Source organism: Phyllostomus hastatus, unplaced genomic scaffold, assembly GCF_019186645.2.
Source record: "Phyllostomus hastatus isolate PE091 unplaced genomic scaffold, TTU_PhHast_1.1 phas_contig_118, whole genome shotgun sequence".
Lineage (NCBI taxonomy): Eukaryota > Metazoa > Chordata > Mammalia > Chiroptera > Phyllostomidae > Phyllostomus > Phyllostomus hastatus.
The window spans coordinates 4,639,761-4,650,453 of record NW_025333543.1 but is presented as its reverse complement, the minus strand read 5'-3'; positions in this window follow the sequence as shown (position 1 = coordinate 4,650,453).

Below are 10,693 nucleotides of genomic sequence, written 5' to 3'. Positions count from 1 at the left end.
AACACTTTAAAATAAAGTCTAAAAAGTCCACTATATAATGATAAAGGGGTTAATCAAACAAGAGGATTGCAAACATTTACACACCCAATGTAAGAGCACCTAAATTTATAAAGCAAATTCTGATGTACATACAGGGAGGCAGCAACTATAATACTGTTATTTTAGGGGACTTTAACACTCCATTAGCATCAACGGTTTGATTGTCAACACAGAAAATCAAGGAAAGAGGAGCCTTAAATGACACATTAGACAGAATGTATTGAATTGATTTTTTTATAGCATTTCACCCTAAAGCAGCAGAACACACATTTTATTCAAGTCCACATGGAACATTTTCTGATAGATGACATTAGGCCACAAAACAAGTCTCAATAAATTTAAAAAGATTGAAATCTTATAAACTACTTCCTCTGACCACAAAGGTATGAAAACAGAAATCAGATACAAGTAGAAAACTGAAAAACACACAAACACATGGAGACTAAATTACATTCTAGTAAACAATGAATGGGTTAAAAACAAAATAGCATAAGAAATCAAGATACTTTTAGACAAATGAAAATGGAATTGCAATGACCCAAAATCTATGGGAAACAGCAAAGCAGTTCTGAGAGGAAAATTCATTGCAACACAGGTTTACTTTGAGAAATAAGAAACAGCTCAGTCTTACCTTACATCTAAAGGAACCAGAAAAACAAAACAAGCAAAGCCCAATGTGGGTAGAAGAAAGAATATAATAAAAAAAAAAAAAACTCCAATGTGGATGTAAATGAAATACAGTGTAAAAATAATATAAAACTTCGATAAAACAAAAGACAGTTCTTTGAAAGATAAAATTGATAAACATTCCACCAATAAAAAAAGAGAGAAAACCAAAATAAATAAAATTAGAAATGAAAGGGAAATGATGACTGGCACCACAGAAATATAACAGATTATAAGAAAATACTACAAAAATTATATGTCAGCAAATTAGAAAGTCTGGAAGAAATTAATAAATTCCTGGAAAAGAACAATCTTCCAAAACTGAGTCAAGAAGAAAGAAAATTTGAATAAATCAATAACTATTAAGATCAAATCAGTAATCAAACTTCCAACAAAAATGTTTTGGACTGATGGCTTCACAGGAGAATTTTATGAAACAGTCAAAGAGCTAACATCTATTCTTTTCAAAGAATTCCAAAAAATTCAAGAACAGGAAAGGCTCCCAAGCCCATTTTACAATTCCAGTATCACCCTAATTCCAAAACCAGAAAAAGGCAATAAAAAATTAAATTATTGACCAATATTCCTGATGAACATGGATGCTAAAATAATCAACAAAATATTAGCAAACTGGATCTAGCAATATATTAAAAAGATCATACACTATAATCAAATGGGATTTATTCAGGGGATATAAAAGTGATTCAATATCAGCAAGTAAATTAAACTAATATACCACCTAAACAAAATAAATGATAACAATCATATGATCTAATTATAGCTGAACAATAAAAAAGAAAAATATCATATGATCATATAAATAGCTACAGTAAAATCATTTGACAAAATTTAACATCCTTTTATGATAAAAACTCTCAGCAAAGTGGAAATAGAGAAAAAGAATTTTCTTCCATGTAAAAGACCATATATGACATATCCACAGCTAACATCATACTCAATAGAGAAAAGCTAAAATCCTTTTCCTAAAGATCAAGACCAGGACAATGATGTCCACATTCATCACTTTGTTCAAGATAGTATTGGAATTATGACTGCAGAAGTCAGAAAAGGAAAAGAAACAAAAGGAATCCAACTGGAAAGGAAGAAGTAAAAGTGTCATTATCTGCTGATGACATGATTCTATATATAAAGAGCCCAAATCATTTCATCAAAAACTGTAAGAACTGATAAATAAATTTAGTAAAATAGTAGGATACAAAATTAATATGTATAAATAAATTACATTTTCATAAACCAATAATGAATTTTAAAAAATTAAAACTAAGAAAATAATTCCATTTACAATTGCAAATAAAACCCCTAGCTGCTGCTGCTCAGTGGATTGAGCACTGACCTGCTATCCTAAGGGTCCTCAGTTTGATTTCCAGTCAGGGCACATGGCTGGTTTGAGGGCCATATGTCCCCAGTAGGGGGTGAGCAAGAGACAACCACACACTGATGTTTCTCTCCCTCTTTTTCTCCCTCCCTTCCTCGCTCTCTAAAACTAAATAAAAAATAAAATCACATAAAAAATACCTAGAAATAGATATAATCAAAGGATAAAAGGCCTATACTGAAAGAATTATAAGACACTGAAGTAAGAAATTGAAAAATAAGCAAACAAATGTGAGACTGCACCATGTTCATGATAGGAAAGATTAACATTGTTAAAATGTTCATACCACCCAAAGTCGTCTAGTTTGATTTAATCCCTATAAAATTATAATGATATATTTCACAGAGCTAGAACAACAATTCAAAATGTACATGAAACCACAAGAATAGCCACAATAATCTTGAAAAAGAAGAATACAGTTGGAAGTATCATGCTATCGGATATCAAACAAGACTGTAAGACTAGTAATCAGAACAGCACAGTACTGACATAACAGGCACACAGGCAAAAGGAAGAGCAAAACCAGAAATAAATGTATATATATTTGGTCAATTAATCTATGATAAAACTGTCAAGAATATATAATAAAGTAAGGACAGTCTATTCAATAAATGGTTTTGGGAAAATTGGACAGATGCACCCCCAAAAATGAAACTAGACCAACTTCTTACACCATATAAAAGAATAAACTCAAAATCAATAAAAGACTTGAAGACCTGAATCCATGGAACTCTTATCCTTAAAGAAAGTAGAAGCAGGATACTCTGACATTGCCTAGTAATGTTCTTTGATATATTTCATTGGACAAGGGAAACAAAAGAAAAAAGTAAATACATAGGACTACATCAAATTAAAAAAAAAGTTTTGCACAATAAAGGAAACCACCAACCAAAAAAAAAAAAAGACAACCTACCTATTGGGAGAAGGCATTCATCAATAATAAATCCAATTAGGTGGTTAATACCTGAAATTTATAAAGAACTCACAATTCAACACCAAAAAATCTAGCAATCCAACTAAAAGATGGGAAGAGGCACTGCGTAGATAATTCTCTAAAGAGGTCAACATACAAACATACGAAGAGATGCTCAATTTCACTAATCACCAGAGAAATTCAGATTATAACAACAAGAAACCATCACCTCACACCTGACATAATGGTTTTCATCAAAAAATCACCAATGGGTGCTGGCGAGGATGTAGAGAAAAGGGAACCCTGGTGCACTATTGGTGGGATGCAGATCAGTGCAACCACTGTGGAAAACAGTATGGGAGTTCCTTAAACAATTACAAATGGAAATGCCATATGACCCAGCAATTTCACTACTAGGAATATACTTAAAGGGACTCAAAATACTAATTCAAAAGAATACATACACCCCTATGTCTGTTGCAGCATTATTTCCAATAGCCAAGAGTTGGAAGCAGCCCAAGTTCCCATCAGTAGATGTGCGGATAAAAAGAATGTTTCATACCTACAATGGAATGTTACTCAGCCATAGGAAAGAATGATATCCTACTGTTTGGAACAGCATGGATGGACCTAGAAGGTATTATAGTAAATGAGATAGTCAATCAAAGAAAGACTAATACCACATACTTTTACTTATATGTGGGCTCTAAAAAAATAAATAAGCAAACTTAATTTAGTAATACTTTTTACTATAATTAATAATAGATGATAATAGTTATAATAGTTAATCATTAATTAAGAAGAGTTAATGATTGACTATTATAATAGTTAAACACAGTTAATAATAGATAATGTAAACAACAGTTTACAATTTTAAAAATATTAGACCCCACTAGGAAATTTTAAGAACTTTGCAGTTATTGAATTTTGTTTTTGCTGAAATGAATTCTACTGTTGTGTAGAAATAAAATTTAAAAAGAGAGTAAGCTTTTACTTTAAAAATTTGATTTTGCTATATGGATCAGTGGTACTGATGGGATTTTTGGTATACATGCAATTAGATTTTAATCATATGGAGTCATTTTACTTGCTTTCCAAAAATATGTTCTAATAGAATGTTTTCTCCTTACTATATAGTCTTGATATTAAACTTTCCTCAAGATGAATAAATTTCATAATCACATATATTAATTTTAAGCTCTGATTAAGTATATTAAAATGCAATGTATATTTATTACTTAGGTAATAAACATATGTACATTTTATACACTGATTCTAAGAACAGAGCTGCATTTGCATACTTTAAAAGTCTAGTGGCACATTCATTTCTTGGATCTCAAGGAAGTGAGGGAAAGGTTCACCTTATTCCCTTTTCTACTTTGTTAACAAAGTTGACCTAGACTATAGTGCTGAATAGTGTGGACTATTTATGCAGGTGCTTTGGGAATTAAGTGGGAAATCAAAATGAATTTCAGTTCAATTTGTTAATAAATATTATAACTCATTTACACAATACAAAGTGATAAAATATATATGTAAATATCATCTCCTCATTATCTATCTACCTATCATCATCTGTCTTCTAGTCCATCCATTCATCTATTAATCTTCTACTTTGTGTAGTTCTAAGGGAGAAAATTTTGCAGGGTGTCTCAATATTGGTTTAATCAGGAAAGAGAAAATATACTGCACTTAAAGAAATGTTAAAATTAGAGGATTATTAGCCTGTGATAGGGAAGTGACAATTGATATGCAAAGAGAACTGTGAAAGATACCCTAGGGCTGAAGGTGAGGACCCAACAAAGGACAAATTTAAAAGGGTGATTCAAACTCTATTAGATGAGCTGCAATTGCAGCCTACTGGATGGCTGAGCATATTACTGGGTAGTTCAAGTCAGTGTTTCCATAATCACCAAGCAAGTCTGGAATAGTCCGCTGGGGTTCAGGTCAACTGAGGCTGACAGCAGGCATTTGACGGCAATCACATCACTGCTGTACCTACCTCCAGAACTGCCAGCTAGTGGTTTATTTATTTTATTTTTGTTTGGTATGTAGCTTGTACAGGCTGACAGAAAATGGAAAGAACAAACATTAGCTGGATGACCCTCCTTGGAATGTTTCAGTGATTAAAATTAATGATGCATAGTTTTCTAATATCTTATGAGAAATTTTAATGTTAAAATGAACATATGATTTAAACAATACAACCTAATGATTTTTTTTTAAATTTGTGTCTAAAAATGAACTAATACTGATATAGTTATTTGGACTGAAAATATGAAATTGTCTTTGAAGTCACCTGAAAAATAAAAAAAAATGTGGCTTACAGTTTAAACTTAATATGAATGTGTAAGTTAATGTCACATTGTCAAACACTCTCTCACTGACCACACTTCAGAGAGGGTTCCTCTGAGCCTTGTCCTTTGGCTTTGTCTTTGGGTTATGTAGTCTGGTTGCAGTAAGAATCATGCTAATTCAATTTCTTTTACCTGAATATCTGATCACCTTTGATATTTGATCAAGTTCCTTATCTCCCACCCTTGATATCTGATCATCCTTTCCTGCCTTCAGCAAGAATTTTGTCAGTTTAGCAAGAATTGCTCTACCCTCCATGTTTCCTCCTAGTAATTTTTATCTACTGTCCTCACACTGTGACCTTTAGGTATAAATCCCCACTTACCTCATTGTATTTGGCCTTGAGTTTTATTTCTCTATTATTGTAACAGTCTTGACATCTATCACAATAATCTTGAATAAAGTCTTTCTTACCACTTTAACAAATGTCCCAATAATCTTTTCTTAAATACAGTTCAATTATGTCTACAGCATTAAAAAAAGTCATTTCAATTAATATTTAATATTTACCATATGGTAACATATGAATTTGAAATATGCTATGTATCTAATAAACTTTAACATAAATAGAAGATCATTGAGTAAACTAAAGATATAATTAGATGTATTCCATCTTCATCAATTATTTAGAATTTATTCAAAAAGCTCACAATATTATCTAATTAATAATTAGATAATTAGTAGTTTGCAATAATTTAGTCAAGCTATACAAAATTCTATGTTGAATGAGGTGTTCTACTCATCATTGGTTTTGGGCAGAAAACACTCAGTAAAACATTTCCTGGCAAAAATGTAGTGGTTATCATCTTTAATTAAAGAGCACATTTTGTGGCATTTTACCATCACCATTGAAATTTACCTAAAATGAATTATGCATCTCCCTATCCTTGCAAACACAGCATATAGAAAATGTTATTGATGACTTTGTCCCTCTATTATAAACATTTAGTTACTCAGAAGGTTTGTGAAACAGGGATGTCCATGGAAATCTCTTGGGCTCTCTGAAGCCATCAAAAATTGACTCTACTTTTATGGTCTTTATGGGTCAATCATCATCTTTTTCACATTTTTTTCTCTTCTGGTATCCTTTGCTTTTCTTTTTTTTTTCAGAATTTTGGCTGCGTATAATCTGCTACTTTACTTCACAAATAATTGTCAGCTGAATGGCTTCAGTTTTTCATGTGTCATTTTGGAGTTTGTGTTCCAGGTGGTTAATCTGAAAAAGGCATAAATCTGAAAAGCAGAGTAAGTTTTCATTCTTTCAGTGATAAATGTTGGTAACAGTGCTCATTAATATATCAATGTTGGTAAAGCAGAAGCTTCAAGTTCAGTTTCTTTTTTGTTTTTTAAGAAGATGCATACTTCCAAATATTTTAGAGAATTAATGTTTTATTTTTTCACAGGAATTTTGCAATATATAGACTATTTATAGGACTTCACTTTTGGAAGGAGTTTTATTTGGAATGTTTTTCACTCATTTTATTATTCTGCTAGTATTTAATGCTGACTGATACTTGAACTTTGGGTGACTGTGATCAGTGCAGCTAGTTCATGTATTAAAAGTCTTTAAAAATGACATTTATGTTCTCTAAAATGTGATATTGATTAAACTGGGTCATTAATTAAGCTGCATATTAGGTCTCACATAACCAGGATTAACATGCTGCATTGGTTTCTGAGTTTAGATAGCTATTAACAGATTTTTTTTTCTTAAAGGTGATTGATGTTTGCAGAAGAAAGACATGCTTACAATGACTGTATTAATAATAATACCCAAATAAAAATATAAAAAATTAAAGCAAAATATGCTCATATGTCATCATTTTATTATCTAGTTGAGACAAGATTCAGTTCAAATCTCAGCTCCTCCAACAGCATGTCCTCATTTCTCTGAAAGTGTACTATATACCGCATAGTCTTATAGCTCCTTGTTGGGAACCACCCTGCCTGGTATCAGAAGCTGTAAGCCCCCCCAAGGCTAAGGCTGAGGGAATGACCTTGGACCATAAGCCACCAAGGAGATAAAAGTTTATCTCCCTGGCAGGAGCACCCCTTGTGCTCCTTTTATTTCACCCTGCCTGGCCCCCAATGCTTTGTTGGTTAGCCAATGGCAGGTAAGATTCCCCAAAGGGGGAATGATCTAAGACAGGCATGATCATGTGGTAGGCCACCAAGGAAAGACTTTGAGGAGTACAGCAAAAGGGGGTGATGGACCCTCGCTCCTCGGCTTTGACATAGCCGGAGTCCTCATTGTCTGTGAGAAAATCTCCTAATCTCTTGGCTGCTTTACTTCCTTCACTCCACCTAAGCCTGAAACAATGACAGAGGGTGGTACAGCCCTGTGCTGGAAAGGGTGGGTTCCCCAGGTGATCAGGCCTAAGAAAGAATACGTAAAATCCTGTGAAGCCTGCTTTGTTTAGAATGCTCTCAATTAAATGATAAGGGTCCAAGGAAAAAGTAAGTTTGTTTTTTAAAGTTTTTTACAGCTCTTTAGCTATCTGACCCTGACTCAATATAGGCCCTCAGAGTTCCTTGCTATTTGATTCTTACTTCCTGTCAATGAGTAATGAGCTTTACCTGAATTCCTGTGTAAACGAACCCAGTAAAAGCCATTGAGGAAAAGGTTCTTGGTCCTTCTCCTTCGAGAGATCAGCCACCTCTCCTCCCCAAGCAGATCATGTCTTGGTAGATTTACTCTCATCCATGGTGGATGGGGGCTCTGCAGACAAAGCTCCTCCCTTTAGCTTTTTTCATACATAAAATACTTTAATAGTCTTGTGCCCTCCTCTCTTTATTTTACTTTTACTTATATCCCCCTTACTACCTTTTAATATTCTTCTATAGGTAGTGGTTTTATCACCTTCATATTTCCAGCATCTAGTCTAATTCCTATCTCATAGCAAACATTTTTTGTCTAGATGGAACTTAAGATGATCAAACTTCTTCATGATTTGAATAAACTTATCATGTCTCTCAATAAGCTCCTATTAGAGAATGATGAAAACTACATGTATAAGAAAATATAGTATAAATAGTCTACATAGGAGATGCAGATTTCATAGAAAACAAGTAACTTATGTAAATAATGTGCAATAGACATACAAAACTTACAGAATATGATGTCTGTTCAATTATTTTCTCTCTATCTCATGAAAAAAATTCTAGGTGCAGAATGAGGTAGAATATAGTCAAAAGGTCAAATATTATTGAAACTAATGGTAATCTAACATCACAATACATGAGGTCTTTCCAACCATTATAATACAATGAGAATAATTTGCATGACATCTATGTAACCTGACAGCCACGGAAAGTGAAGTGGATTGCACATGTGTGAACCATCATGACTTTACCGTACTAGTCAGTTCGATGGTAAATGCCATTGAATGAGCATGTGTACTCTGTGACCATAACATTCAAAATGACAAAACAAGCAGAGCAATGAATCTGCATCAAATTTTGCATTAAGCTTGAACATTCCTCCATGGAAATTATTTGGATGATTCAGAAGGTTTTGGGGGATGATGCAATGAGTGCAGCACAAATAAAAGAGTAGCACAAATGCTTTAAATATGGTTGAGAATCTATTGAATGTGATTCACATTCTAGAAGGCCTGTATCAATAAGCAGAACACCTGAGAATGTTGAATGTCTATGGGCTGCAGTAAACAAAGATGAGTGAATGACAGTGCAAGAACTAGATGTTGATCTGGGGTTTCCAAAAACTACTGTGTCTGAGATTTTGACACAAGATTTTGGCATGAAATTTGTCTTGGCAAACTTCATTCTGTGGCTCCTCCAACCAGACCAGAAGGAACATCATGCTGCAGTTGTTAATGATTTTATTCAAACTGCTACCAATGAACCAGATCTCCTCAAGGAGGTCATAACTGGAAATGAATTGTAGGTCTACAGCTATGATTCAGGAATGAAGGCCCAGTCATCCCAATGGAAGTAGCCTTGTTCTCCACACCTGAAGAAGGTGCAGCAAAGTCTCAGCAAGATCAAGACCATGCTAACTGTATTTTTTGATTGGGAAGATGTTGTCCATCATAAGTATGCCTCTCCAGGCCAAACAACTAATAAGAAGTTCTTCCTCAATGTTCTTTGTTGGTTGACAGATGCCATACGACAAAAACAGCCACATCTATGGGCAACCAGTGATTGGCATATTCACCACAAAAAGGTACCCAGTCATGCATCACATCTTGCGTAGGTTTTTTTTTGAAACATCAAATCACCCAGGTGACTCAGTCCCCCTACAGCCTGGATTTGGTGCTCTGTGACTTCTGGCTTTTCCAAAAACTAAAACTAGCTTTGAAAAAGAAGAGATTTTAGACTGTCAATGAGATTCAGGAAAATATAATGAGGCAGCTGATAGTGATTCTAGCAAAAGATTTTTCAGAGTGTTTTGGACAGTAGAAGAGATGTTGGGAGAACTGTGTGAGATCATAAGTTGCCTACTTTGAAGGGGACTGAGGTGTCATTATCCTATATGCAATGTTTCTTGTATCTTGCATCTCCTTCAATAAATGTCTCTATTTTTCATATTATAAGGCTGGATACTTTCTGGATAGATCCATTTTGTAAATTAATATAAAATCAAAGTTATTTTATTGTTATAAATGCTATGCAAAATATCAACAATGAATTTTTAGATGAATTAACAAAGAATAGAATTAAATTCTACTATCTTGACTTTGGGAATAAGTATAGATAACATTTAAGAACCTTCACATTTCACAAAGTCTACCTTTTTATCTCTTAAGTCCTGAGGACTCATTCTGGACACAACTTCTGTGGGTACACAAACCTAAGAAATGTGCCATAGACCAATCCTTCATCCCTTGCACAGAAAACAGTTTGATAGATTATCATGAATGAAACATTTCATATTTTTAAATTAATTATATTGCCTTTTGAATAAATTTTCATTCCATGTCAGTTGCACATTTTTAATTAAATCAATGTTTTCTTACCGGCGTAAATAATATCGATCATATTTCTACACATATAATATTGTTAGGTTTAATTTTTATTTCAACACACTGTTTTCACATTTATAAATATATTAATCTTTTCATCAGACCTGTAGAATTTACTTAAAGACACTTTGACAATAATTTTGTTGTATCGTTTAATATTTTGTGAATCACTTGAACTGACATGGTCCCTTGATTAAATAATGAAAGGATCATTGATTTAACTATTAGAGCATTAACATATTTTTGTCTTCTAATTAGAATTTGAAAGGGATAAAATACATAAAGTCTTCTAAAAAGGTGAAAAAGACCTTAAAATTCTATGAAGTGTAATGATAGCAA